This window comes from Nicotiana tabacum, chromosome 6 (assembly GCF_000715075.1).
Source record: "Nicotiana tabacum cultivar K326 chromosome 6, ASM71507v2, whole genome shotgun sequence".
Taxonomy (NCBI): domain Eukaryota; kingdom Viridiplantae; phylum Streptophyta; class Magnoliopsida; order Solanales; family Solanaceae; genus Nicotiana; species Nicotiana tabacum.
Genome location: NC_134085.1, coordinates 125,318,180 through 125,345,455, shown reverse-complemented (window position 1 = coordinate 125,345,455; position 27,276 = coordinate 125,318,180). Strand labels below are relative to the sequence as shown.

At 38.1% G+C, this 27,276-nt stretch overlaps 1 long non-coding RNA gene across 1 annotated transcript; it reads left to right on the top strand.

Annotated features, from left to right (window-relative positions):
- Positions 1-722: 722 nt before the first annotated feature.
- Positions 723-4,680, top strand: LOC107800515 (uncharacterized). Its single transcript, XR_001651429.2, has 3 exons — positions 723-1,116; positions 2,064-3,772; positions 4,494-4,680. It is a non-coding gene; the product is annotated as an uncharacterized LOC107800515 (long non-coding RNA).
- The last annotated feature ends 22,596 nt before the right edge of the window (positions 4,681-27,276 follow it).

The window sequence follows — 27,276 nt, the reverse complement described above, 5'->3', positions numbered from 1 at the left end:
AGTTTATGGTACTCAATTCATCTGGGTGGCGCAAAGATGTATCAGGACTTGAGGCAGCATTATTAGTGGAGGAAAATGAAAAAGGACATAGTGGAATATGTAGCCCAGTGTCTAATTACTAGTAGGTGAAGTATGAGCATCAATGGCCAGGTGGGTTGCTTTAGAAATTAGAGATTTCGGAGTGGAAATAGGAGCGGATCATTATGTATTTCGTTGTTGGACTCCCACGGACTCAACGGAAGTTTGATGTAGTTTGGGTGATTGTAGATAGGCTGACCAAGTCAGCTCATTTCATTCCTGTGATGACTACTTATTCTTCTGAGCAGTTGGCTCGAGTTTATATCCACGAGATTGTCACACTACTAGAAAATGGGCCTATGGCAACGGATGTTTTTGCTACTGTTCCGAAACCGTTACTATAGATAGGTTATTGCAATGGTTGTAACCGTTGCAAAAAGAAATGGATACTACCGGCAGACTTTAACTATAGAACCATTGCAGTTGAGTGGGAACCGTTCTTATTGGTGTCTGGTTTTGCAACGTTTATCTGCACCGTTTCAATAGATATATCTATTGCAACGAATCTTGAAAAAGAATTCAATTGGAACGGTTATTAATCCCTCATAATTTCCCCTATCAATTTTCATGAAACTCGCCAAAACCTCTCTTCTTTTAAATTCTATTTTTTTCTTTATTTATTAATAATTTTTTATGTGATAAGAATTAATTAACTTTTAATCAATAAGTTAGGCAAAATAAATAAGTTGATTTCTAACCATTATCTCTCGGTAAACATAAACCAAAGAATACCCAGATCCTATAAGGCAAAAAGAAGGATTCTTTATGGAATTAAACCTCAATCCATAACCAAATTCGATAAATTAAAGATGAGAACCAATTTGGCGTTCATACTATTTGGGCGCGATTGAGATTTCTATAATTTTTCAATTAGGGTTTTGATTTGGTCGTTCATACTACTTGAAAGAAGGAAGAGAAAGCCGAGAGGTTGACGCTAAGAAATAGCAAAAAAGGGACACATAACCAAAGTTTCTTCCATCTCTTCGATCCCGTTCCTCGCTAAAATTGTCGCTGGTAGTTGTGGGAGAAACTATCGCTGTAAGTTTTTTTACTTTTTTTTTTATAAATTTGGGATAAACCAAAAAAATCCTCCGGCAAAAATTTCCTTAATCGCCTCCAGACGACCTAACCTCCCATGGCAAAGCTTTTGTTTTTCTTTTTTTGCTTTGAAGGCATCCAATGTTAGCCCTCAAGCACTGTAACATAACGTTCTTTGACCAATTTCATTCGCTTGGTCTACATTAGTTTTCTTTGCTATTGTGGGTCAAAATAGTCGAGGTTTCTTAATTTTCTTTATTGTGGGTCAGATTCAAGATTAATTCAACTTATTGCTTCTTCTTTTTTATTCTAGTATTTAAAAATTTCTCATCTAAGTGGGTGAACGTATCTCTAGGTTAATATTAGATTTTGAGGGTGTAATTATGTGGGTAAATAGGTTTTTAACTATACTTTGTTATGTGATCGATTTTGATGTTGCAATAGGTGAATTGCTCGTTTGTTGGGGTTAAAATTGAGCTTAATCGAGTATGTCATGTACCTCCAATATTCGATAGAATGCCAACCTAACAGTAGCAAGTAGGCTTGTCATATTCCTCTTCTTTGTTGCAAGAGTTAGTCACTATTAATGTCCCTGGATAATATTGTCGCGCTTAGCTATATTTGGTTTAGTCCATTGTGTGGTGTGCATTCTTCTCAGGCCGGGGGGGGGGGGGGGTATTTTAAAACTTGTGGTGTCTGTCGTTTCGTTATGTGTCCTATTTAGTTAGTGAAACTGCATGAGGATAAGGGGAGAACCTGATATTATGATAGGAGTTGAAGCTACTCAGTGATTGTATTGGCATTATTGTTGATGGACCTTGAGGAATCAAATATTTACATTTATAATTCCTTTCAACATGAAAACTTATTGGTCGTGGTGTCTCCAAAGTGTAGTACATGATGAGTTGAACTGAATTTAGTTGCGTATTCTCTGTGGCAATTTGCAGATTGCTGGTGCAGTAGTGGTAGCAAGATATCCGTGAGAAACTCTTGTGCCCTTAGACATCAGGGGAAGTGAACTTGGTGATAAATTTTTAGTATTTAAAATTCTCTTTACATCATCTTGTTACTCTAGTAGAGTTGTGTTGCTTGTTTCAAAACTGGAGCTACATTTCTAAGGATTCATGTCATGTATAGTTTTAACTTCAAAAGAACTTTTTTAAGTAGTTTTCTTGACATTTGCTCCTGCATTAGATGATTCTTTTTTAACTTATAGGTCATAAAGAGATTATAAGATCATTCAGTTATATTTTATTAAAAAAAATCATGTTACAGTCAATAAGAAAAGATTCAAAGAGCTAAACTTTGATGGAAATATATTCTTTGCAAGCTAAAGTCCCATAAAAGAATCTTCCACACACATCCCCTTATCTCTTGATTTTAAATGTTCCCAAGATAGGAAATTAAGTTTGCAGGTAGACATTAAATTATCTTGACGATTAATTTATCCTTTCTAAAGTTTCTTTCATCAGAGCTATACTTTTTGTGCAAACTATAATAATTGTAGATTTGTACAATATTTGAAAAGCTTAATTGGCCTAAATATTTTCAATCTATAAATTTTCTTGTCTTACTATTAACATCATCTAGGTGCTAAATTTATTGTACCCCATACATTTGAAGCTATTAGGAGCTTATAATTAGTGATTCTAGAACTTTGATGCTTGCATGTGTTGTCATTGCTATTTTTTATTTCTCCACGAGAAATTACACTTAGGAAGCTATTGTTTTGTTTTCTATTTATAATGTTATATAGGATCATATATTTTTTGTATCTTAGTGTTTAATTTGTTATTTTCTTTTCTATAATTTAATATTAATGGTTATCTCACCAGAATTTACATTTAACTAGTAAAATATAGTGTACCATATTTTTGAACTTTTTTGTCCACAATTGTATGTTTTTGATTGCGTTTAATTTGTGGCCAAGAAGTTATTGGTTATATCACCAGAGTTGGTATGTATGAAAAATCTAGAGTGCAATTCATAGAGTTCAACTAGTATCACACTGTGTGTCTAGTGGTTGATTGTAACTTATGTAGCCTTAAGAGATTTACTTCATTTGCAGTGATTGCCAATGATAGAGAAAGTTGGATATGTTCACATTTATGATGAGTTGTTAGTTAGATAACTATTTATCACACTATTTTCAGTAGAAAATAATTTTATCTTTTATTAATTATTTAGCTTCTCATTGTTAAAGTCTGAACTTTGATACTCAATAGGTTCGTTGTGAATTTAAGTTTGAAACCCTAAGTATTTCTAAAGTTAAGAGTAAATCATATGGATATTGCCAATATATATCTATTACTTTGGTTGTGTAGGGTTTTGTTGTTGTTATATGTTGATTCAGATAGAGTGACTTTCACTTGTTCTTGTAATATCATTTATTTTGTATTCTCATACACATGGTTTGTCCCTCAGAAGCTTAAAATTAGTTTCTTCTCAAGTGCGTTAAATGGATATGCTAAAATTAAATACATGAGTCAAGAACTATTTGTAGTACTTTCGCTTCTTTAGGAAGAGTTGATGTTATGTTGGAATGACTTTATGTGATTTCAAATTGATATCTTGATTTTTTCTCTTTTTACAAGTGGATATGTACAGAAGAAACATAAATGAGGAGAAATTTGACCGAGGCTAATTTTGCTAATAGGTAACTGTCATCTACCTTAGTCTTGAATTTGAGAAAACATTGGTCAATAATTGCAACTTTTTGTCTTTTCTATTCGTTATTTCCCCAGTATTGCCAATTCTATAAAATATTTATGTCCTCTCTCAAGCTGATATGTAGATTTGTTAAATTTGGCTTGTATAGTTCCTGTCTTAAACATGAGTTTAGGGTTGTGATCAGAAATAATGAAAAGCCAATTCCTACTGGAATTAGTTTTAGATGTTTATTCTTCACCTGTTCTTCCTATTTGCCTCATTTTACTTAATGCACGGAGTTCTAGGTCTGTTCATTAACCAAACAATTGTAGAACCACTGTGAGCTTGATTAACTTCAATCCATTTCTGAAATATAATGCTCTTTCTTTCTCTTGTTTATTTGGTTTATTAATTGCTTAAAAGTGTACTGCTCAGTTCAGTTGCAATTTGTTTCTCCTTGTTCTTGTTGATTTTATCTTTGTTCTGGCCCTTCTTTCTAACTATAGTAGCCTATAATTTCCACAATGGTGAAATAAAGTGTTAGAATAATACATGCCATGGAGAAGATCTAATTTATCACTCAGAATAATATGAACAAGATTTGAGTACTGGTTGTGCCCACTTAATGTACATTCTTCCTTACAGTGCGTCGCGATATTAGTCTATTCATTGAAAATATATTCTTTTGTGAATTATTTGCTGATTTATTTATTTATCATCTTTTGTAGGTGACAAAAATGACCCGAGAGTAGCCAAAAACAATGGATATCTTATTTAAGAGTATTAACACATTGTTGTTCCATTAGATTTTCTAGCAATCCATCATTTTTGAAACCATTTCAATGTATGCTAACTCTTGATTGTGAAATAATGTTGTAATTATTTTTTATTTTATATATGGATAATAGTTGGAAATTTTGGATTATTTTAGTTGATAAATAGCTTCCTTTTGTGGTTTGTAATAAATATCAGTGTATTATATTATATCATATAGATAACTAATTTATTTATAATCAAATATATAAAAGAATAGCTATTGCAATAGCCCTCAATAGCCGTTACAATATGTAATAAGAATTCGTTACTATAGAATCAAAAAACCGTTGCAGTACCCTCGGGGGCTATAGCAAAAGATTATGTTGCAACGGTTCAAAACCGTTGCCATAGACCAAAATAACTGTGGCAATAGATAAAAAGGAAACCATTGCAATAGATACGGCAGATCTATTGCATCGGTTTGCCTAGCTATGGCAACAATATTGCAACCGTTGCCATAGGCTTAATTTCTGGTTGTGTCGAGCTTCACGGCGTGCCGGTATCTATCATCTCGGACCGGGGCATGCAGTTTACATCACGGTTCTAGAGGGCTGTATAGCAGGAGTTAGGTACTCGGTTAGGTTGAGCACAACATTTCACCCTTAGATGGACGGATAGTCCGAGCGCACTATTTAGATACTAGAGGATATGCTCCGTGTGTGTGTGAGATGGAGTTTGGAGGTTCTTGGGATCAGTTCTTGCCACTTACAGGGTTTGCCTACAACAACAGTTATCAGTCCATAATGATATATTATTTAAAAAACACAGACATGTAACTATTTGTTATAAAATAAAGACTGTAAAGTAAAGACAAGTATAGAGAGAAACTGATATATTATTCGAATTCAAACTGATGTACATAATGAACTGAAATCTCTTCTATTTATAGAAGAAAGGAAGCTGCTGTGTAAGCTGCTACTACAAGCTGCTGTGTAAGCTGCTACTACAAGCTGCTGTGTAAGCTGCTACTACAAGCTGTTGTGTAAGTTGCTACTGCAAGCTGCTGTGTAAGCTGCTACTATACCAGATATGGATAATCTTCTACTACCTAGTATAGATAATCTTCTACTAGGGGTAATGATTATCCATAATAGAGTACTGACAGGATAAGCTCATTGTACCCGGTATGGATAATCTTCTACCGGGGATAATATTTATCCATAACGGAGTATCAAAAGGATAAGCTTATTATACCCAGTATGGATAATCTTCTACGGGGGTAATTTTTATCCATAACCGGGTACCGAAGTTATAAGCTTCTTCGGGAAGCTTATTTCCAATAGAGTACTAAATAGATAAACATATTTACAACGGAGTCCCATATGGATAAGCTTCTTCAGGAAGCTTATTTACAATGAAGTATTAAATGAACATCCATAATATGATATATTTATAACATAACTTATAATTTACAAGTTCTTTTTTTAATTTAAACTTGCAAATTAAAGTTTACATTTTATGACAACTAAATTAAAGAAAAAAGAGTAAATTCAAATTTGAATAATTAAATATAATCTTCAAACTTCAAAGATTTTGCATTGCCCTAATAAAATATTCGTAATCAATATGAACTTCTTGGCCATCTTTTGGAGTGTTGAATTCAGATGAGTTACTATTTATTAATATACTTCTAAGTTCCTCGTCTTCTGGTTTATCAACATCTTCACGTCCCTGATTTCTTCGCTCCGATCCGATTTAATTTCTGAAAATATACTAAAACTTCCAAAGCATTGCTTTCCAATAAGTGACAGATGTCTCCTAGCTGTTGTCTTGCTTGACTAAATGTGCTCTTTGATGCAACGGTTGAAATTGACACATTTAGCACGTCCCGAGCCGTTGCTGAAAGAACCGAAAATTACTTTTCATTTCATGCCACCATGATAACGGTGAAAAGTCCTTTGGGTGAGGCTCCATTTACTTTTGCAAGTAGAATTGAAGCTCATCAATGTTCCCGCTACTGGTTTTAGTGGAAGAAAATGTAGACCAAATATTAAAACCGTAAATGCCTTCAGCTTCATTCATAGTAGCAGATGCTAAAGTAGAAGTAGTACAATGAAAAGTGGGATTAACATTTCCTACATTATTAGCAGCATCATCAATTATATTTGTATAATAATTATATAATTGCTGTAAATAATCATTTAGCTTGTTCATACAACAATATACATCTGGGATTTTAGTTGGCCCAATCTCCATATAAGTATATAAAGCATTGATTAATTAGTGACAATTAGATATCTTTATAGAAGGATTTAAAGCAACACCAATTAAGTAAATAGGAGGAGTTGGAAAGAAATATTTTTGGATTTTTTTCAACAACATCCTTATATTTTGTTTCTTCTTGAAATTAGAGAGTAGAAGAGAAATTTCAGTTATATGTACTAAAATCATAGTAACAGCACGGTAATAAGCTCCAGAAAACTCAACAGTAGCTGTATAAAATTTATTCAAAAATTTAACAATATCATTAATGGCCTCCCAAGTATTAATTGTTAACATACCGTTTGAATCAGTACAATGAAGTAACGACCCAGCCGGTCGTTTTATGAGTTACCACTCTATTTCTCTTATTTCTGCTTCTTTATGTCTTGTTCAACTGTATTATGTAGTAGCGGGTTGGATAATTCGGGTTTGGAGTGGTTTTGGAGAGGTATGAGACAGTCTCTTTTTGGGAAGCTTTAGTTGGAAAAGTCAACCGAAAGTTGACTTGTGAGTAATGATCTCCGAACTTGGTTTTTATGGTTCAAATAGCTTTATGAGGTGATTTGGGACTTAGGAGCATGGTCGGAATATATTTTGGAGGTCCGTGGTAGATTTAGGCTTGAATTAGCGAAATAGGAATTTTGGCGTTTTCCGATTGGTAGTGAAAATTTTGATATCGGGGTCGGAATTAGGGGTCAAAACGAACGGAAATCGAAAACCGAACCGAAACCGAAGCTTAATAGCTTATTGGTATCGGGTTAACGGTTTAATGGACGGGGAACAGATTGGAATTTTTTCATTAACGGCTTATTAGTTTGGGGGCGGATTATTCAATTTTCTTGATAGATAATCCGTTAACCCGTTAAGAATATATATATATATATATATATATATATATATATATATATATATATATATATATATATATATATATATATATATATATATATATATATATATAATCCAAAAAGGCCACTAGTGATATCATATCTCTATGTTCCGCATCCAATCCAAACGTCACTAGTATCATAATCGGCCAAACGTTACCATTGACCTTAAGTTTCGCTTAACTTACCATCAGCAAACCTGTATCATCACTAATCTAGTGCCTTTTCATTCACAAGCAGATAATACATAATAGTAGTAGGAAGAAAAGGCAGCATCACCTCCAAATTAAAAGTGAAATCGGTTATTAACATGGTAATTTTACCTTCCGGTAGAAAATAAATATCGCCATTAAAGCGGACCATAAAACAATAGTAATAATCAAAAACCTTGGTTCAAATTTCTCAACATGTAATGAGTTCAAATTCATCATGTGAAAGAGGAAAGAAACTCATTTAGTTGACCATCAGGCTAACTTGCCACTCAGTATATTTGTTGCAATAGTATGCCCTCTGTAATGCATGAAATATAGATTGAATTAGGCCAATAAACCGCCTGATAACCGCCCGATAAGAGCTAAACCGATACCAATTCGCCCGATATCTTATCGGGTGGCTAGCAGATTAATACATTTAAAAGCCAATAACCGATAAGCCAAACCGTTAAAAGTAAATAACCGCCCAATAAGCAGCCCTATTCGGAATGGAATTTCGAAAATTAGAGTAGGTCCGTTGTGTTATTTAGGATGTGTGTGCAAAATTTCAGATCATTCGGATGAGGTTTAACAGACTTTTTGATCGATTGCAAAATTTGGAAGTTTTGGAATCCTTAGGCTTGAATCCGAGGGTGATTTGGTGTTTTGGCATTGTTTTGAGTGTTTCGAGGGTTGGTATGAGTTTGGATGGTGATATGTGACTTGTTGGCGTGTTTGGTTAAGGTTTTGAGGGCCTCGGGATGGTTTTGGGTGGTTGTCGGAAAGTTGGACTTGGAGTTGTGCTACAGAAAATTTGCTGCTTTTGTTGTTTCCGCACCTGCGGATTGGGGACCACAGGTGCGTGGAGTCAGGAGCAGGAGCGGATTAAGCTGCAGGAGCAGAAGATTTACCTCAACTGCGATCCCGCAGGTGCGAAGCCTGGGGCACAAGTGCAGATGTTTGGCCCTTAAGTGAAAAACTGCAGGTGCAACTATTTTGACCACATAAGTAGTCTGCACATGCAAAATTGGATCCATAGGTGCGAGATGCCTGGGCAGAAAGTATTAAAGGTCACCTTCACGATTTTCAGCTTATTTCCTCCATTTTTTAGACAGTTTTGAAGCTTTTTGAGAGGGATTGAAGAGGGATTTGAAGGGAAATACTTGGAGGTAAGGTTTTTGAACTTAATACTCGATTCTATGGTAATTTTTAACTAATTAGACATGAGATTTGTGGGATTTAAAGGCTAAAATTGGGGGATTAGGGCTTGGAATTTGGAGAGTTTAAATTGGGATTTGAGGGGCCATTTGAGGTCCGATTTTGATGTTCTTCATATGTATGGACTCATAGGAGGATATTCTTGTGATGTGATTTTTATCAAATTCTAAGACGTGGGCCCGGGGGTCGAGTTTGGACAATTTCAGAATTTTTAAGTTAATTTGATAATTTTCGTATGGGTTTCATTCCTTTAGCGTATATTGATGGTTATATACTGATTTTGGTTAGAGTCGAGGCATTTGGATGCCGAATCTAGAGGCAAAGGCATCGCGGGCTAGAGTTTGGCTTGACTTGAGGTAAGTAACGCTTCCAAACTTGGTTCTGAGGGTTCAAAACCCCGAACTATGTGTTCTATGATTGTTATTGAGGTGATGCAAATGCCAAGTGACGGGCGTGTGAGCGTGCACCATGAGAATTGCGGCCTGGATAATTCTAGGGCACCGCTTAGTAACTCTTTCTTGTTGATATCTATGTTTCTATTATGTGATTAAGTATGTGTGCTGTGAAAACATGCTAGATATCCTGTTAGGGCTTCATGCCAATACTGTTGAGACCCAAGAGGTCGTTTCTTGCTGTCATATCATTATCTTCATCGATATTGTGTACTCAGTCCTGTTCATGCATTATATATCATGCCTCAGTTTAGATTATTGTTATTTGGCACATCATATCATTGTTCGGGCCAGTATCATGACATTATGAGCAAGTGTGTGTGAGACTGGAGAGTGATGACTGAGTGAGGCCGAGAGCCTGATTGTGAGTGACAATATATAGGATCGGGCTGCACGCCGCAACGGTTATGTTGATGATTATGATAGCACTTGGGCTGTAGGAGCCCCTCCGGAGTCTGTAACACACCCCCAGTGAGCGCAGTTGATGATATTGAGGGATGGATCTTCCCTAGACATGGATCTTGTCCGATGTATTTATACCTGGATATGGATCTTCTCCACAGGGCTGGAATAGCCTTCCTCGGTAGTGGATGACTGCGGTTAGTGATATATATATTCCGGGTCTTCCCGGGGCTGGAAGGCCATATATAGTACCAAGTGGTTGAGCACTTGTGAGTGGAGGTAAACAAAATATAAATCATGTTATATGTGCATTGGTACATAGAGATTCCCTGAGCTTTATACTCCGTACTGTTCAGACTACATTTATTTACTATTGAGTTTTTGCCTGAACTGCAGGCATGTCTACTTTTCTGTACAGTTTAATGATATTACTTGTTGAGGTTTGGTTCGTCACTACCTGTCAGTCTATAGTTTGGACTTGTTACTTACTGAGTTGGTGTACTCACGTTACCCCCTGCACCTTGTATGCAAATCCAGGCGTCTCGGGTCACGATAACGGTTGCTGATCATTTCAGTGGTGGACTTCCTTGGAAATAGCGAGGTAGTTGCTTAGCGATGGCAATCCCGCCTTCTACTTCCTTATCTACCTTTAGTGTATTTTGTTGGCTATTCTTAGACTATGTTAGTCTTGTTTTCTTTCGAACCGTTGTAGTATTTTGCTCATGAATTAGTGACACCCGAGGTCGGGTTTGTATTTTCCGCTTTGTTTTGATTCTACTTTATATCTTTTATCGGCTTTCTGTTAAAAACATGGTTTTACTTAAGTTTTAAATGAAATATGGAGTATTTGGAAATAAGTTGGCTGGCCTACTTTCACGATAGGCGCCATCACGACCGGGTCGGTTTTTGGGCTGTGACATGTTGGTATCAGAGCCTAGGTTACATAGGTCTCACAAGTCATGAGCAGGTTTGGTAGAGTCTCATGGATCGATACAGAGATGTCTATTCTTATCCTCGGGAGGCTGTAGAACCTTTAGGAAAAATTTCACATTCTTGAATTCTTATCATACGAATCTGTTGATTCTGGTACAAAACTTCTGTTATTCTATTCTCTCACAGATGATGGGACACATGCTACTTGTCAAGATGGACGACCACCAGTACAACTAGTTGGGGCCGCTAGAGGTCGTGGATGCGGTCGAGGCCGTGGTAGGGGTAGGGGTGTAGCCCGTACAATAGCTAGGGCAGCACCTGCAGATCCACCAGCTACCCCAGTTCATGATAAGGCTCTAGCAGGGGATGCTCCAGCAGCACCAGCTAAGGCACCGACTGTGTCTATTATTATTCCAGGTCTCCAGGAGACCTTGACTCAAATTCTAACTGTGTGCACCAGTCTTGCTCAGGCAGTCGCAGTTACTACTATAACAACTATTTCTTAGGCCGGGGGAGGCACTCAGACTCCCGCCACCCGTACACCCGAGTAGGTTGTTCAGAGACTGCAGACACCGGAGGTACCACCAGCCCAGCCGGTTGCACCTGCTCAGGATTATATAGTTCTAGTTATGCCTGATGATGAGCATCATCGATTGGAGAGGTTTGGTAGACTTCAGCCTCTAACTTTTAGTGGTGCAGAGGGCGAGGATGCCCAGGGCCTTTTGGACAAGTGTCAGAGGATGTTACGTACACCTGGTATTCTGGAGACTAGTGGGGTCTCACTTACTACTTTTTAGTTTTCTAGAGCTGCCTTCACTTGGTGGGAGGCTTATGAGAGGCATAGGACTGTTGGTGTAGTGCCCTTTACTTGACAGTAGTTCTCCGCTCTCTTCTTGGAGAAGTATGTGCCACAGTCCCACAGAGAGGAGCTGCACAGGCAGTTCAAGCAGTTGCGTAAGGATGATATGACTGTGATGCAGTATGAGATGAGGTTCTCTGAGTTAGCCCTTCATGCTGTTTGGTTGGTTTCTACAGACAGGGAAAGGATTAGGAGGTTTGTGGATGGCCTCGCTTATCAGTTGCAGATTCTTATGACCAGAGAGAGGGTGTCTGGTGTTTCTTTTGAGGAGGTGGTTGACAATCCTCGAGATATAGAGTTGGTTCGCCGCCAAGAGCGAGTTGAGAGAGAGAGGCCAAGAGGTCTCGGGGATCTGGTAGTTTTGGTGGTGTTCCTTCAGGATGTCAGTTTCAGCACGGTAGAGGTCGTCCATTCAGACATGCTCAGCCAGCCCATTCCGGCCACCATGGTGGATCATCTGGACCCGGTTCTTACAGCTCACATCAGGGTCACTCGTCTCTCAGTGCCCTTCCAGCTTAGAGTTCGAATCAGGCACCATCAGTTCAGGGCTCATCTATGCCTATTTCTTCTAGTAGAAATCTCAGTGCGTGGGGCTCCCTTCAGTCCCCTCCGCCATTTGCCAGGAGAGGTTGCTTCGAATGTGGAGACTTGGGTCACATTAATAGGTTTTGTCCCCGTCTTACGGGAGGTTCATCTCAGCAGAGGAGTCAGCCTTCGACTTCAACACCAGTTACTTCCCCACCCACTCAGTCAGCTCGGGGTGGAGGTTATTCATCTAGGGGTTGCCCTAGTGTCACGACCCCGGTTCGCCCTCCGTAAACCATCATGATGGCACCTAGTCTCTATGACTAGGTAAGCCTAAAACGCAGAAGATAAACCAATTTGCGGAAGAATACAATTTAAAACAGAAATAATGTAATAAAACATCATTTTAAAAATGCCGCTCGACATAAAAAATATAACTCTCAAATCTAATATATATATCTCTCCCAAAACCCGGAAACCCATGAATCACAAGCTAAGAGATACATAAGAAGCTCTAACTCCAGAAATGTCTAACAAAAGGGAAGTATTGAAGGGCTATACTATTACATAAAGATAGAAAGGGACTCCTCGGTATGCGGACGCAGCAGATATACCTCGAAGTCTCTACAGAAGCGCCTTGCCTCAAGGATGATAAGATCGAGTGAAAGTACCTAGATCTGCACATGAAAAACATGCGCAAAAAGGGCATGAGTACACCACAACGGTACTTAGCAAGTGCCAAGCCTAACCTCGATCGGGTAGTGACGAGGAAGGTCAGGGACCTACTGAGGATAAATACAATACAAGGTATAACAGTGTAGAACAGGGCCGTATAATTAAGTGCAACAGTAAGAAATAACATAGAATAGAAAGAGCAACAACAACTAAAAACAGAGGCAAAATAATCATGGAAAGGGAATACAACTCAACACAGAGATAACAACCGGGGTTACCTTCTAGGATACCATCCTGTGGTCCCAATTACATCTATCCAGTGGATCTCCCGGGATACCGTCCCGTAGTCCATCATATATATCCGAAGGATCTCCCGGGATCTCGTCCCATATTCCAACTATCAGTGTGCGTGTTACAACCCATATCCACACGCGTTAGTTTATGCCATATATTAGTTAACATAAATCCAAGAAGGAATTACCTTTGAGATGATAAGAAGTTAATCCTATTGGTCTTAAGTGATACAAGGGTGTATAAGGGTGATTAACAAGTATTAGAAGTTAAACGAATCAAGGATGTTGTAACTCGTATTTTCAGGTAAACCTAGAGGTTCTTAATACACTCAAGAGGTCATGTATTAAGGTATTTGAATCATATAATATCCGTATCATAAGTCTTGAATTCCAACGAGTTATGAAACAAAAGTTGACAAATGTTGTCGCAACTTAGGTTCATAATTTTACTTAAATATTAGGTTAAATGTTTTTACGCTTTGCTCCTAATTTACAAGGAATTACGGGGTGATCTACACACCAAATTAAATATCTATGAGTTTAGTTTCCAACGCATTAAACTGTTTGTCAATATGATCTCGGAGTATAGAGATATTTATATTTTTGCAAGCCTGCGCAGATTGGTAGATGACAAGTAGGTGCATCACCTACTTGCCAAAATGATAGGACAAAATTAAAAGCCCTAAGTCGGCCAAGAGAGGAATTTTAAGGGGTTATGAACTCAGTTATTTCATCCATTTTTCAGACCCTCAAAACCAAAGTTAACCCCTGCAACTCCTCCCCAAAAATCCCACACAAACCCTAATCGATTTTCCCTCTCTTTCAAGTTCTATTTAAAGGTAAAACCTAGAGTTTGAAGAACCAAGGGAAGGGTTGAGTTATCCAACAAGTTAGGTAAGTTACTTCCATCTTTCATACATTTTTCTCTGTTGTGAATTCATGGTAATTCGTTCTATACATGTAAGAACTCACGGGACGGTGATCGGAAGCCGTGAGTTCGAGTTATTCACTTGTAGCAGACTGTTTTGTGGAGTGTTTTGTGTTGCTATTGGGCTGCGTGTTTTACTACTATTTTGTGGAGTTTTGGAGGTGGAAGGGTGTGGATAAATACCATATATATTTAGGGTTATGGGCTGATAGTTATTCGTAACATTTCCGGGTCGTTTGACATGACTACTGTGACCGTCGTATGTATGATGTAATTAGGTTGTGCGTGGACTGTTTTGGGAGGCTCAATATGTTTTTATTGATGTTGGTTGGGCTATTTGGTGATTGTTTTGAATGGTGTGAAGTCATATATATAGGGGAGGTGCTGTCCGTTTCAACGTAAAATAGGTTGTGGTCGATACATAATAGTTATGACGCTTAAATGATAACGATAGTATCGTTTCTCTTATTGTAGACTAAGGAGTTGTGACAATTGCATAGCTTGTGATTGGGGCAGTATATACAAGGTATGTGAGGCTATCCCTTTTCTTCTTTTGCACGACTCCGATTGTACATAATGTAATAAACGAGCTTCCAAAGATACTCTACTCTTAGAAGCTAGCAGTACTTACATTGCTTTCCCTCTTATGGAACGATTGATGTTAATGTTGCTTCTCTTATTCTTATGTTATCAATGTTGTTGGTAATTCCTGATTCTTATAAGGTTCGCAATGAAGAGTTGGTCCTAATAACGTGTACAGAGGATACCGACCTTACGTCACTCCGAAAGGTTTAGAATGTGATTCCATGAGTCGAGCATGCATTATGTATATGTATCTATTTTACTCTACCAAGCCGCGCTATAGTCAGCTAGGTACGGCACATATTGTGCAACCACTGATCAGTTGGGTTTTACTGAGCTCCACGTAGCCGGGTACGATTCTACCGAGCCTTATAGCAGCCGGGTATGTTTTTACCGAGACTATTATGGCTGGGTACGGTATGATGATGATGATGCCCACAGAGGTGTATGTTTTAAAAGTTTATGTATACATACATATGTATCATGCATTTCATGTCAGTAGCCCTCATAGGTACTCAGATGTTCCAAGTTGTATATTCTCTATCCTTGCTTACATTACTATTCGTATTTATGGTTCCCTGCCTTACATACTCAGTACTTTATTCGTACTGACGTCCTTTTGTTTGTGGACGCTGCATGTCGTGCTACAGGCCCTAATAGACAGGCAGGTGCAGCTCCCCCACCACAGTAGGTTGTCCAGTTCAGTAGTGATTGGCGAGATCCCTTCTCCGGACTTGCCGTGGTCTTGGTATGCATTTTTGTTATAGACATTATGGGTATGTCGGGGCCCTATTCCGGCTATGTTGCAGCACTTATATTCATTTAGAGGCTTATAGACAAGTGTCGACTCATGTATAGTTTGGTATGCTTTGTCGACTAGTTTTTGTTGTATAGTCTTTCATGGTAGCGTGGTAGCTCGTACCTTATATGTAGTTTCTTGATTGTCTGGTCATCCCCTGCTATGTATGTTCATGCCATCATATTTTATTGTTGGTTGTCCATGATCCATGTCTACCATTTATATTGATCTCGTCAACCCTAAAAGATAATAAAAAAAAAGGTTAGATAAAATGTACATTGGTGCTCGGCAAGTATGGTCGGGTGCTAATCATGGCCCTCCAGTTTGGGTCGTGACAGTGCAGGGATCTACCAAAATCCTGATCCGTAGTCCCAAATATAAATACCCAGTACTGGGGGAATCTACCAGGTGCAGTCCCGTAGTTCCATAAAACGGTGTAGGGGGATCTACCGGAATCCCATATCTGTAGTTCCAAATAAACAGACAAGAGGGATCTACTGGAATCCCACATCCGTAGTCCCAAATAAACAGACAAGGGGGATCTACCGGAATCCGACATCCGTAGTCCCAATGTAAATACACAGCTGCAAAAGGAAAATATTCAGAAATGGCAAATTTCATATTAAGGCAGCAAGTAATTCTAGCCTAGCATTATGCACAAAATTCAAGTAAGACAGTTTGAGCAAATAAAGCAATTAAATCACTTAGACATGCTTTCCTAAGCTAACAACAGGCTTAATAGTGCGAGTAATAAAAAAGGAAAGAAACCATACTAGTAATTACTTAATGAAAACCAGATTTCCAACAATTAGCACAAGTACACACTCATCACCTCACGTACAAGGAATTTCAATTACGAAATATACCAAATCCTAAGGGGAAAGGTCCCCCACACAAGGTTAGGCAAGCCACTTACCTCGAACCAGCTCAAAATCAACCCGAAACCACGTTCTTGCCACGAGTACTCGACTCCAAATGGCCCACATCTATTCAATTCAATTGCATAATGTAAATAACACTTCAAGTAACTGATTCTACAAAGAAATTCTAAGCTAATACGCGAAATTAGGTAAAATGACCAAAACGCCCCTTGGGCCCACATCTCAGAATCGGGTAAAATTTATATTTTAAGAATACTCACACTCTCAAGAGTTCATGCATACCAAAATTATCCAAATATAAGGTCAAATACCCAATCAAAAGTTGAATTCTAGGTCTAAGAACTTTCTTCCAACTTTTTCCCAATTTTCATCTCCAATCCGAAATTAAATGATGAATTCATGTTTAGATTAATGGGTTACAAGAAAAAAGGAGTAAGGAATAGTTACCCAATTGATATCTCTAAAAATCCCTCAAAATCTCACTCAAATTCGAGCTCTCAAACTCTAGTTTTGATAAAAATGGCTAAACCCTCGACTTTGAAATTTTATAGTCTGACCAGGTAAATCCTTCTTCGCGAACATGGTCAAAGCCTCGCGAACGCGAAGAACAACTGGTCTGCAATACACACAACAGTATTCTGCAACTTCAAACATCATGAAATGGTCCAATTGACCACCCGAAACTCACCCGAGGCCCCCGGGACCTCAACAAAACCTGCCAACCAATCCTAAAACATCGTTCAAACTTGTTCCAACCTTCAGAACGCTCAAAACAACATCAAAACACCTATTTTTCATCGGATTCAAGCCTAAGAATTCCAGAAACTCTAAAAATACGCTTTTGATCAAAAAGTCTATCAAACTTCATCCGAATGACCTGAAATTTTGCACACACGTCACATTAAACACTACGGAGCTACTCCAACTTTCGGAATTCCATTCCAACCCTCGGATCAAAATCTCACTATCGAACTGGAAACTTCAAAAATTCAACTTTCGACATTTCAAGCCTAAATTAGCTAAGGACCTCCAAAACATAATCCGAACATGCCCCTGAGTCCAAAATCACCCAAAGCAGTTAACGGAACCATCAGATTTCCATTCCGAGGCCATCTTCACACTGTTCCAACTATGGTCAACTTTGCAACACTTAAGCTCTCATTTAGGGACTAAGTGTCCCAAAACTCTCCGAAACTCAAAACCGAACATCCCGACAAATAAAAATAGTAGAAATAAACTCGAGGAAAGCAGTAGGGGATTAGGGAGTAAATTCTTAAAACGACCGGATGTGTCATCACACATAGAGGGGGAGGTCGATCAAGTAGCGTCACACCTCCTTTTTACCCGAAAGGGCATATAAGGGAGTTTTTTCAATTAATATGACAATAATCAAAACAAGATTGTTTATTCAAATTTAGAGTCGCCACTTGGGATAATATATGGTGTCCCAAGTCACAGGTTAAAAATACTGAATCGAGGAAGTTTGACTCTGTTCTACAGTCTGCAAAACACAGAAATCTAGGTAAGGAATTCTGTTAACCCGGGAGAAGGTGTTAGGCATTCTCGGGTTCCGTGGTTTTAGCATGGTCGCTTTAGTCATACATAGATTAATTAAATTTTCTAATTACTTATTTAAGAACCTATGTGCATTTTTACCTCTCTTAATCAAGAAATTATCCTAAAATGAGTCACGCGTACGTGTACTCATTTCGTTCGGTGTTTCAAGAATCATGTCATGCATACATGTCCATAATTTCTAACACTTAGTTATTTAGGTAAAGCTTGGTCAAACTTACGCGAACACATACCTTGATTTTTATTTTAAAAGAATCGTAATTATGTCACGCGAACGTGTACACAATCGCGATGATAGATTAAGTCGCGCCTAAAGCAAACTTAAATATTTATTTATTTTAGAAACCATAATCATGTCACGCGAACGTGTACATAATCACGATAATAAATTCAAAATGCGCCTAAAGGTTCGCCTACCCGGGTGTTGACGGCCTAGCATGCTACTAGCGGTCAGTGAAATAAAATGAATAAAAGAAAGCTAAATAAAATAACTCATGGCATGGTCTTAGTCTTTTTAGTTCAACCCCTATGGCCCAATACATGCAATTCATGTGAGCTAAATAAAACAAGGCATCCAAAGCACACAGACATGAAAGGATTCAATGGATAAACATCTAAGCACATGAAACTAACAACCAAACTAATAGGACAAATAAGAGAAATAACAACAAGCAACAACATAACGTGAGGTGGATTTCATATATGATATGACCTACTATTACTCCAATGACCTCACTCTTCTTTTAATCACTCAATCTCTTGATCCAATATCCTACTTTGAATTAAATTTCCATAAATAGTTGAATACACCAAATGGTAATAATAACTCATGCTTCAATTGAAAGCTCACGTCACTCCCCACTAATCCAGTGCACACCAGAGAAATACAAACACAAAACTTGAGTTAGGTCAAAATATATGATAATTTCCTGTATCACTGGAACCACAATTTAGTTAGGGAATGAAACGAATCAGACTAAAACACAAACAACCCATCATTTAACTATCTTGATAGAACATGACACCAACTCTAAAAGGAGATAGCTATTAATCTGATTCTTTACGACAGTGGAATGGAGAATACTTGACAGAAGACTCAAACTCATTAACAACCTGAACACACTTAACCATAAGTTCTAGTTTCAATCAATCATAACCAATACGAATATAGTAACACGACAATGCGATTTGCACCAAACTTAATTAATAAAAAAACTCGAATGACAAAATGACCTTTTAAAAATAACTAACAGACCAACAAACGTGAAGATTACTATGTTGAATACTCGATTCAAATTGCAAACCAGTGGTTACACTTCATCAAGCTTTCATTTTAGCCTTGAATTCACACAGGAAGCACTAACAAATTTTTTAGATCTAAAAATTAATCATTTGAATACAAGAAAGTCATATCTAAGCGACTAATATTCCACATAAAACTGAAACGCCAATATCGACCCTCTACAAGCCTCTCGACATCAATTCAGAAAACAGAATGCAATCAGAACCTCGAATAAAGATGCCGACAAATTTAAGTCAAGAAAAGAAAGTTCTCAGATGTGATTATAAGTCAGAGAGGAAAACAGAATAAGAAACTAGATAAATTCATATCCAATTGTAGAATGGAAAATTTCAAAACTCAATTCACATGTAGAAACCAAAAACAAATAGAGGTAAGTGAATCTCAATATTGACAAACCAAATTCAGTTCGCCATCATACTTCAATTAATATCAAGTGAAAGAGAGGGACCTGGAGCTTTGATTGACCGTGGAAGTAAATACATACAGTCTCAGCAATGGAAAACTCGAAACGAGCGGCAACAACAGGAACCAAAAGCCATAGACCTTGATCGGAAAAGCTCGGGCAGCAACAACTTCAAACTTCAGCTGGACCCCATTTACGAACCAAAATCGGAAGATAACACTGAAATTCGATTCTTCACTCATCTAATTTTCTTCTCCAATTTTTCTGATACTTTGAAGCCATGGGAGCAACTATGGAAAGGGTTGGTGAAGGAAGGTGAGCAGCTGTTTGGTCATTTTTTGTGGGAGGCGTTAGATTGTTGATGGTTATCTGGCGGAGAGACGATGACAGGGGTGGGGGGTGCTGCTGCTGTGTGTGTGCGTGGCTGTTGATAGAGTGCAAAAGCAGAAGGGTTCCCTTTTCGTGTTCTCTTTTGGGTGAAGAAGAAGAGGGTTAGATGAGGGGGTCATTGGAGAGGGTGACAACTCTAGGTGTTGTCTCTAGGGTTCTGTCTTGTGTGAGTGTGTATTGAAGAGGAATTAGGGATGGTGCCTGGAGCTGGTGGACATTTGGTTGCTGCTCTCTAGGTTTAGGTTAAGAGAGGAAGATGATCTTTTATCAGGTTAAGGGGAGTTTGGGCTATTGGGTTGGAGAAGAAAGAAATTGGGCTTGGCCAAATTTTTGGGCCAACTTTTATCTAAGAATGGCCCTCTCTTGGACCTTATTTTGATTTTAAAAATCAAGACCATGTCCATCCTAAAATTAATTTATTTTTTTCTTCTTTTCTAAAGAACAAATTAAAAATACAACTATTACTAATTCATGCTAGTTAAGTAAATAGTTATAATGCAAAAATACTAAAATTACACATTGAGGTAACAAATAAAACTATTTTTGTATTTTTAAATTTTATGAAAGGCAGATAAAATGAAAGTAACAAGATAAAATATCAATTACCTAAATAAAGAAAATATTTTTTGTAATTTTCATTTTGTGACAAAATAAAGTAAAAAAAGTCAAAATTAGTCTAAAATAGCGATGTTAGGCCTAAACTAAATATTTAAATGCTTAAATATGTAAAATCTTGGAGAGGGTCAAAAATTACATGTCTATAGCTGCCCCTCTTTGACTGGAAACACGAAGAGTTTTCAGACAAAGAACGACGAGACAGGTTTTTTTACCCGACCCTTATTGAGACGAAAAACTAAAAGTAAGGAGAATGTGACCAAGCCCTGGTATCTGAGCTGCCTACATATCCTTGGCTATATAGGAATCATGCCACATGTAGTTCAGAAGTAGGAAGAATGATGGAGTACCGAGGTGGAGAGCCGATTGAGGTGCCATCGAGGTTCCGGTCCGCGGTTCCTGCCATTACATCAAAATAAAAGGGAAAATTACAGCAAATATAAAAGGAAAAATACAAAATCCTATCTACTTCTTGTATTAAATCTTCTTTGAATGTCCACTTGCTCCTTCATCATGAAACTGAAAATTCACCCTATTCTTCAGATGGGTATCCTGCTGACTTGAATTTGAAAAAAAACTGGAGCTTAACCCTGTTCTTTAGTCGGGCATCCTGCTGCTTGCACTTGAAATAAACTTAAACTTGGAGTAGACTTGAGCTTGAAAACCTTGTTCCTCAGGTGGCACGTGCTACTTCTGATTTGAATTAAAAATTGCCCATATTCTCCAGGCGGGATCCTGCTGTCTTTGACTTGAATCTTGAAAACTAAAAGTTGACCTTGTTCTTCAGGCGGATTCCTGTTGTCTTTGACTTGAATCTTGAAAACTGGAAGTTGACCCCTGTTCTTTAGGTGGGCTCCTGATGCCTCTGACTCGAACTTGAAAGCTGAAGTTAACCCTGCTCTTCAGGCAGGATCCTCCTGCTTGATTTTGACTTGAACTTGAAAACTGAATGTTGACCCTACTCTTCAGGCGGGCTCCTGATGACTTTCCGACTTGAAATGGTAAACTGAAAGTTGCCCTGTTCTTCAGGAGGGATTCTCCTGATGCTTCTCTAACTTGAAATTGAAAATTGAACATGTTCTTCAGGCGGGCTCCTGATGCCTTCCTGACTTGAACTTGTAAACTGAAAGTTGACCCTGTTCTTCAGGTGGGATTCTCCTGATGCTTCTCTAACTTGAAATTGAAAACTAAACATGTTCTTTAGGCGGGCTCCTGATGCTTCCCTGACTTGAACTTGTAAACTGAAAGTTGACCCTACTCTTCAGGCGGCTCCTGATGCTTCTCTAACTTGAAATTGTAAACTGAAAGTTGACCCTGTTCTTCAGGTGGGCTCCTGACACTTCTCTAACTTGCACTTGAAACCAATTTCTGAAATATTGACCGTCGTTCTCTAGGTGGGATCCTCCTGTTTGATCCCAAACGAAATTGAAAGTTGACCCCGCTCTTCAGGCGGGTTCCTGGTGTTTCTTTGACTTGGACCTAAAATAGATTTCTGAAATGTTGCCCCTTGTTCTCCAGGTGGGTGCCTTCAATCAAAAACAACAAAACAAATAAAATTTTCTGCCTCAGTTTGCACTAGGAAGATTTGTGAGTTGTTAGCGAAACTGTAAACCACTTATGATATTGATGAAGGATGCAATGATGAGGGTAAAACTAAAAACTCGACTAGGATGTGCGTCTCCTATGAGACCGAGCTTAAGGAAAACTATAAGCTAAGCTTGACTAAACTAAAAATTGCCCCTATTCTTCAGGCAGGACCCTGAACTCAAGAAAAACCAAAGATTGAAAACTGAAGGAAACTAACAATTGACCCTATTCTCCAGGTGGGACCCCTGAACTTTAAGAGAAACTAAATATTAAAATTTTAAGGAAACTAACAACTGACCCTATTCTCCAGGCGGGACCCCTGAACTCAAGGAAAACTAAAGACTAACCTCTTAAGAAAATTAAAAATGACCCTATTCTCCAAGCGAGGCTCCTAAACTTAAGGAAAGCTAAAGATTAACAACTTAAGAAAACTAAAATTGACCTTATTCTCCATGCGGGACCCCTGAACTTAAGAAAAACTAAGACTAACAACTTAAGGGAACTAAAAACTGACCCTATTCTCCAGGCGGGACCCCTAAACTCAAGGAAAACTAAAGACTAACCACTTAAGAAAATTAAAAATGACTCTATTCACTAGGAGGGACCCCTGAACTAAAGAAAAACTAAAGATTAACAACTTAAGAAAACTAAAATTGACCCTATTCTCCAGGCGGGACCACTGAACTTAAGGAATGCTAAAGATTAATAATTTAAGGAAACTAAAACTGACCATATTCTCTAGGCGGGACCCCTAAACTTAAGGAAAACTAAAGATTAACAACTTAAGAAAACTAAAACTGACCATATTCTCCAAGCGGGACCCCTAAACTTAAGGAATGCTAAAAACTCTTCTGACTAATGCCTAGGAGGTACGATTCTTCTCAACTAGGGAAAATGCCTAGGAGGTAATGGTCATCTCAACTAGGGGAATATGTAGGAGGTAAAAACCTTCTCAACTAGGGGAATGCCTAGCAAGTAAAACCCTTCTCAAACAGCCTTTGTGCTGATAAAATTTGGGCACGACACTCGAAAAATTCAAGCTTCCAAGCTTTGATTTGGACATAGTCTTTGTCCCTGTTTCAAACAAAGAAAATTTGTGAGTTTAAACATGGTGGTTGGTTTGTGGCCTTGACTTTGAGAGCGATTGCTCCTTCATTTTCCATGATAACTTTGATTTCAACTTGAAAGACCTTGCTTGTTTATTCACTAACCACTTTCTCTGTCACCCTTATCATAGAAAATACCTCTGATCCGTTCAAACCCAATATCCTCTATCTGTTGCATTGTGCTCATGAATTGACATATATCAAACCTTTGTATTTCACATGAATCCCAAAGCACGTCAATTGCCACCCACTCAGTGTGCATACTACTATTTCCTGACTATGCCACTTTGACATGCTAGCCAGACTCCGCTTTGTGTAATTTCTGGTAGTAGATTTTGAAGTCATTTCTTACTTGTTCTAGCAAAACAAACTCAAGAGGACTTAAATAAAGCAAGAAGAACAGAGTTAAGGGGAAAATGGAAAGAAATGACATCTAATAAGAAAATCACCAAGTAGAAAACCTATCAGATGTGGATACCAACTCTAATGACCATGACATGCACTTTTGGATTAAGTGGCCTAATCTGTCAAGAAAGTCTAATATTCAACTCTTGTTGTACCTCTTCGCCCTGAAACAGGGCTTCACTGCTCTGATTATCCTATCTGATTCACGATCCTTATTTGACTTGTAGTTCCCAAAGAGTTTTCACCATCAATCCTTTCTCATTTTAATTTTTCTCTCAACTCACCGTTGCCTTATTGTGCTTGTGAATGTTTTCACTAATAAGACTCTCTCATTTTGTTCTTTTCTTCTTATTCCCTCTGATTCTGCAGATTACAATACATTAACCATGGTAAAAATATCATATGCTCCTGGCATGGCTAACTCGGCACTCTCAAAGATTATCTGGGAGGTCTTTTTCGGACTATAATGTGGCTTTTGGACAGGGTTAGAAAGAAACGGTATTCCTAAAGGCTCAAAATAACTAAGACAACAAGGTTAATTTATTTACAACTTTTGAAATTCATTTTAAAAACTTTGCCCCAGTTTTTAAAACAAAAGAATTTGATCCCTCTTTTATTTTTAGATGGAATTTATAAGAAAATTGCCCCACTCTTGACTTCGTGAAATTATGAAATATTTTATTTGGTGCGACAGAACTGTAAGGCTGCCTACGTATCTTGTGGTGACAAGAATCAGGTCGAACGTAGTTCAAAACTAATTCTTGGTTTGTTTTTTTTGTTGCTATATTTTTTCCTTTTTCTTATTTATCTCTCTTTTTTTTTTCTTTTGAAATGAATTTTCTAAAACAAATCTATGGGGACATGATTTGTTTTATGACTGTAACTTGATTTCAAAAGAGGGGGGTCAAAGAAATCAGCACTGGCTTAAAGAGGTACCAAAGGATATAAAGTGTTTGGATAGCTGAAAGAGGGTCTCCCAATCTCTAAGAATACCAAGTATAACACATGCAACTTGAAGATAAAAAATAAAGATCATGCATAGCATTCCTTTTGCAACATTGGCATTGGTATCACAGATATGCCTTCCACCTTTCTTTAGTGCCTTGTCAAGTATAGAGCTCTTCTTGGTTGATTTCTTCTTCAAAATGGATGTGCTCCGCCAGTTTGGAGCAAACTCCCTTGGCTTTATGTTGTAACTTGAGATGCACTTGAACTCAAAGTTGCTTGCTTCAAATTGTCTGGGACGCACTTTCTTGTAACAAATTCTTGTCGTCCTCTTAACTTTCCAAACCATCTGCCCCAGTTTCACACAATTCGGGCTTTAAATGATCTCAAAATATCCAAATCTTTACTTATTTCCCTCAAATGTCCCTGTCATCTTCAGAACTTGTTTCATTATTTCATGATTAGACTAGCTTTTAAGACCAGGCTGAGAATTTCACATGCATGTCATGCCACTAGAGTTACCATGAAAATAACTATAAAAGAAAAAGAGAACTAAACAAATACAGACTAGAAATAAAAAAAATAGGAGATTACATTAAATAGACGGTGAAAGGGTTCGAACAACAAAACAAGCAAACTAAACTGGGGTTACAACCCTAGAACAATCCTAGATAATACTAAACGAGTTACTACGACTAAACAAACTAGGCAAAATAAAAGGATAGAAGGGTTTGATCCACAAGACAATATTCAGATTACAACCCTGAAATAAACCGGACAACAGAAATGACAACAAAATAAACCACCAAGACTCCTCCCTGGCTAGCCAAGAAATGAGCATATTTCCAATTACCAAGCTCAACATCTTAGACACTGAGTTCCATATCAACAGTACTAGGACCTTCACAAGTCTCCATCATATTGACCTTAGCAAATTGCTTTTGGGTCCCTTTTGCCGCTTGTTCTTAAGATCAACTTTAGGAACCGAGAGTGATAGTGCTGAAAGCTCTGCGACAAGTTGCCCTCCGAGGATCTCGGAAGATTTCTCATATTCCTTTTCAACACAAATCATACCCATCATATGCGTCTCATTATGAACAGACGATGGACTTTGGCTTGTGTCTACTGCATCTATATTTTGCATGACAATGTCACCTGCCTCAATAAGCTTCTGAACTACTCTTTTCAGATGCCAACACTTTTCTATGAAGTGACCCGGGGAATTAGAGCAATATGCACACCTTGAGAATAATCAAAAATCCTTGGAAAAGGGTTCAACATTTTTATCTGAATCGGCTTTAACATGTCCAATTGCCTCAACCTTTTGAACAAACTAGCATATGATTCTCCAATAGGAGTGAAAGTCTTTTCTTTTTCATGTTGCCTTTTCATTTTGTACTTTAGCCTCCGTTGGAACCTTTTGCGGGTAAGTGGTTGATATGCTTGAGGAAGTGGGTAAGATATTTGCGGGAATGGTGCACGCCATTGCGGGTCCTGTGGATGTGGAACATATGGTGGTGCATTGTGGATGGAGTACTGGGAAGGTAAGGTATGACTTTGGAGATTTTGTGGAGATAAGTAGCATTGGGGAGGATTATCTGGAACAAAGGGATATCTATGGGGTCGATATTGAGGCTGAAAGCGTTGAGCAGGAATGCCCACTGGATCCTGTCGTTGGCGGGGCTCAACAAAATCTTTTCTATTTCTCTTTCTTCCACCCAAACTTATTGAGATGTTCTGAATGTCTTCTGTAGTATCTTTCAATGCAAAATAACTCATGATTTTGCCTGACTTGATTCCTTCCTCTACCACCTCCTCCATTTTTACCACATCACTGAAAGGTTTACCAAGGCCGGGATCAAATGACTAAAGTAGGTGGGCCCCTGGGCTTGTAGTAAAAGCTCAATTATTTCTTCTTCACCAACTGGGCGGCTGACCCGAGTAGTTTGTTCCCTCCATCTGAGCCCAAACTCCCTAAAACTTTCTTCGGGTTTCTTTTCCATCTTAGACAGGGAGGAGCGGCCTGGGATAATGTCTAGATTGTACTGAAAGTGTCGAACAAAATCTTGAGCCATGTCATCCCATGCATGCCACTTCTTGACATCTTGACGAGTATACCATTCCAATGCTACCCCACTCAAACTCTCACTGAAATACGCCATCAACAAATTATTTTTCCCGCCAACACTTTTCATTTCACTGCAATAACCCCTCAAATGGGCTACTGGATGTCCACGCCCATCATACAAGTTAAACATTGGCATTTTAAACCCCACAGGAATATGAACATTAGGGAACATACACAAGTCATTGTAAGACATGTTAATCTGATTTCACATCCATTTCATGCTCCTCAAGGACTGTTCTATACCTTTCAACTTCCTGGATATCACATCTCGCCCTTTTTTTCCTGTGAACTTTTCATTTTCAACATGAGGCTCATTCCGAGGGCTACGATTGTATGATTTAGAGACCTTGTGGGCGACCTCTAAGGGGTAATATTGGGCATCATGAGTTTTGAGTGGGTGTTCAATGTTGG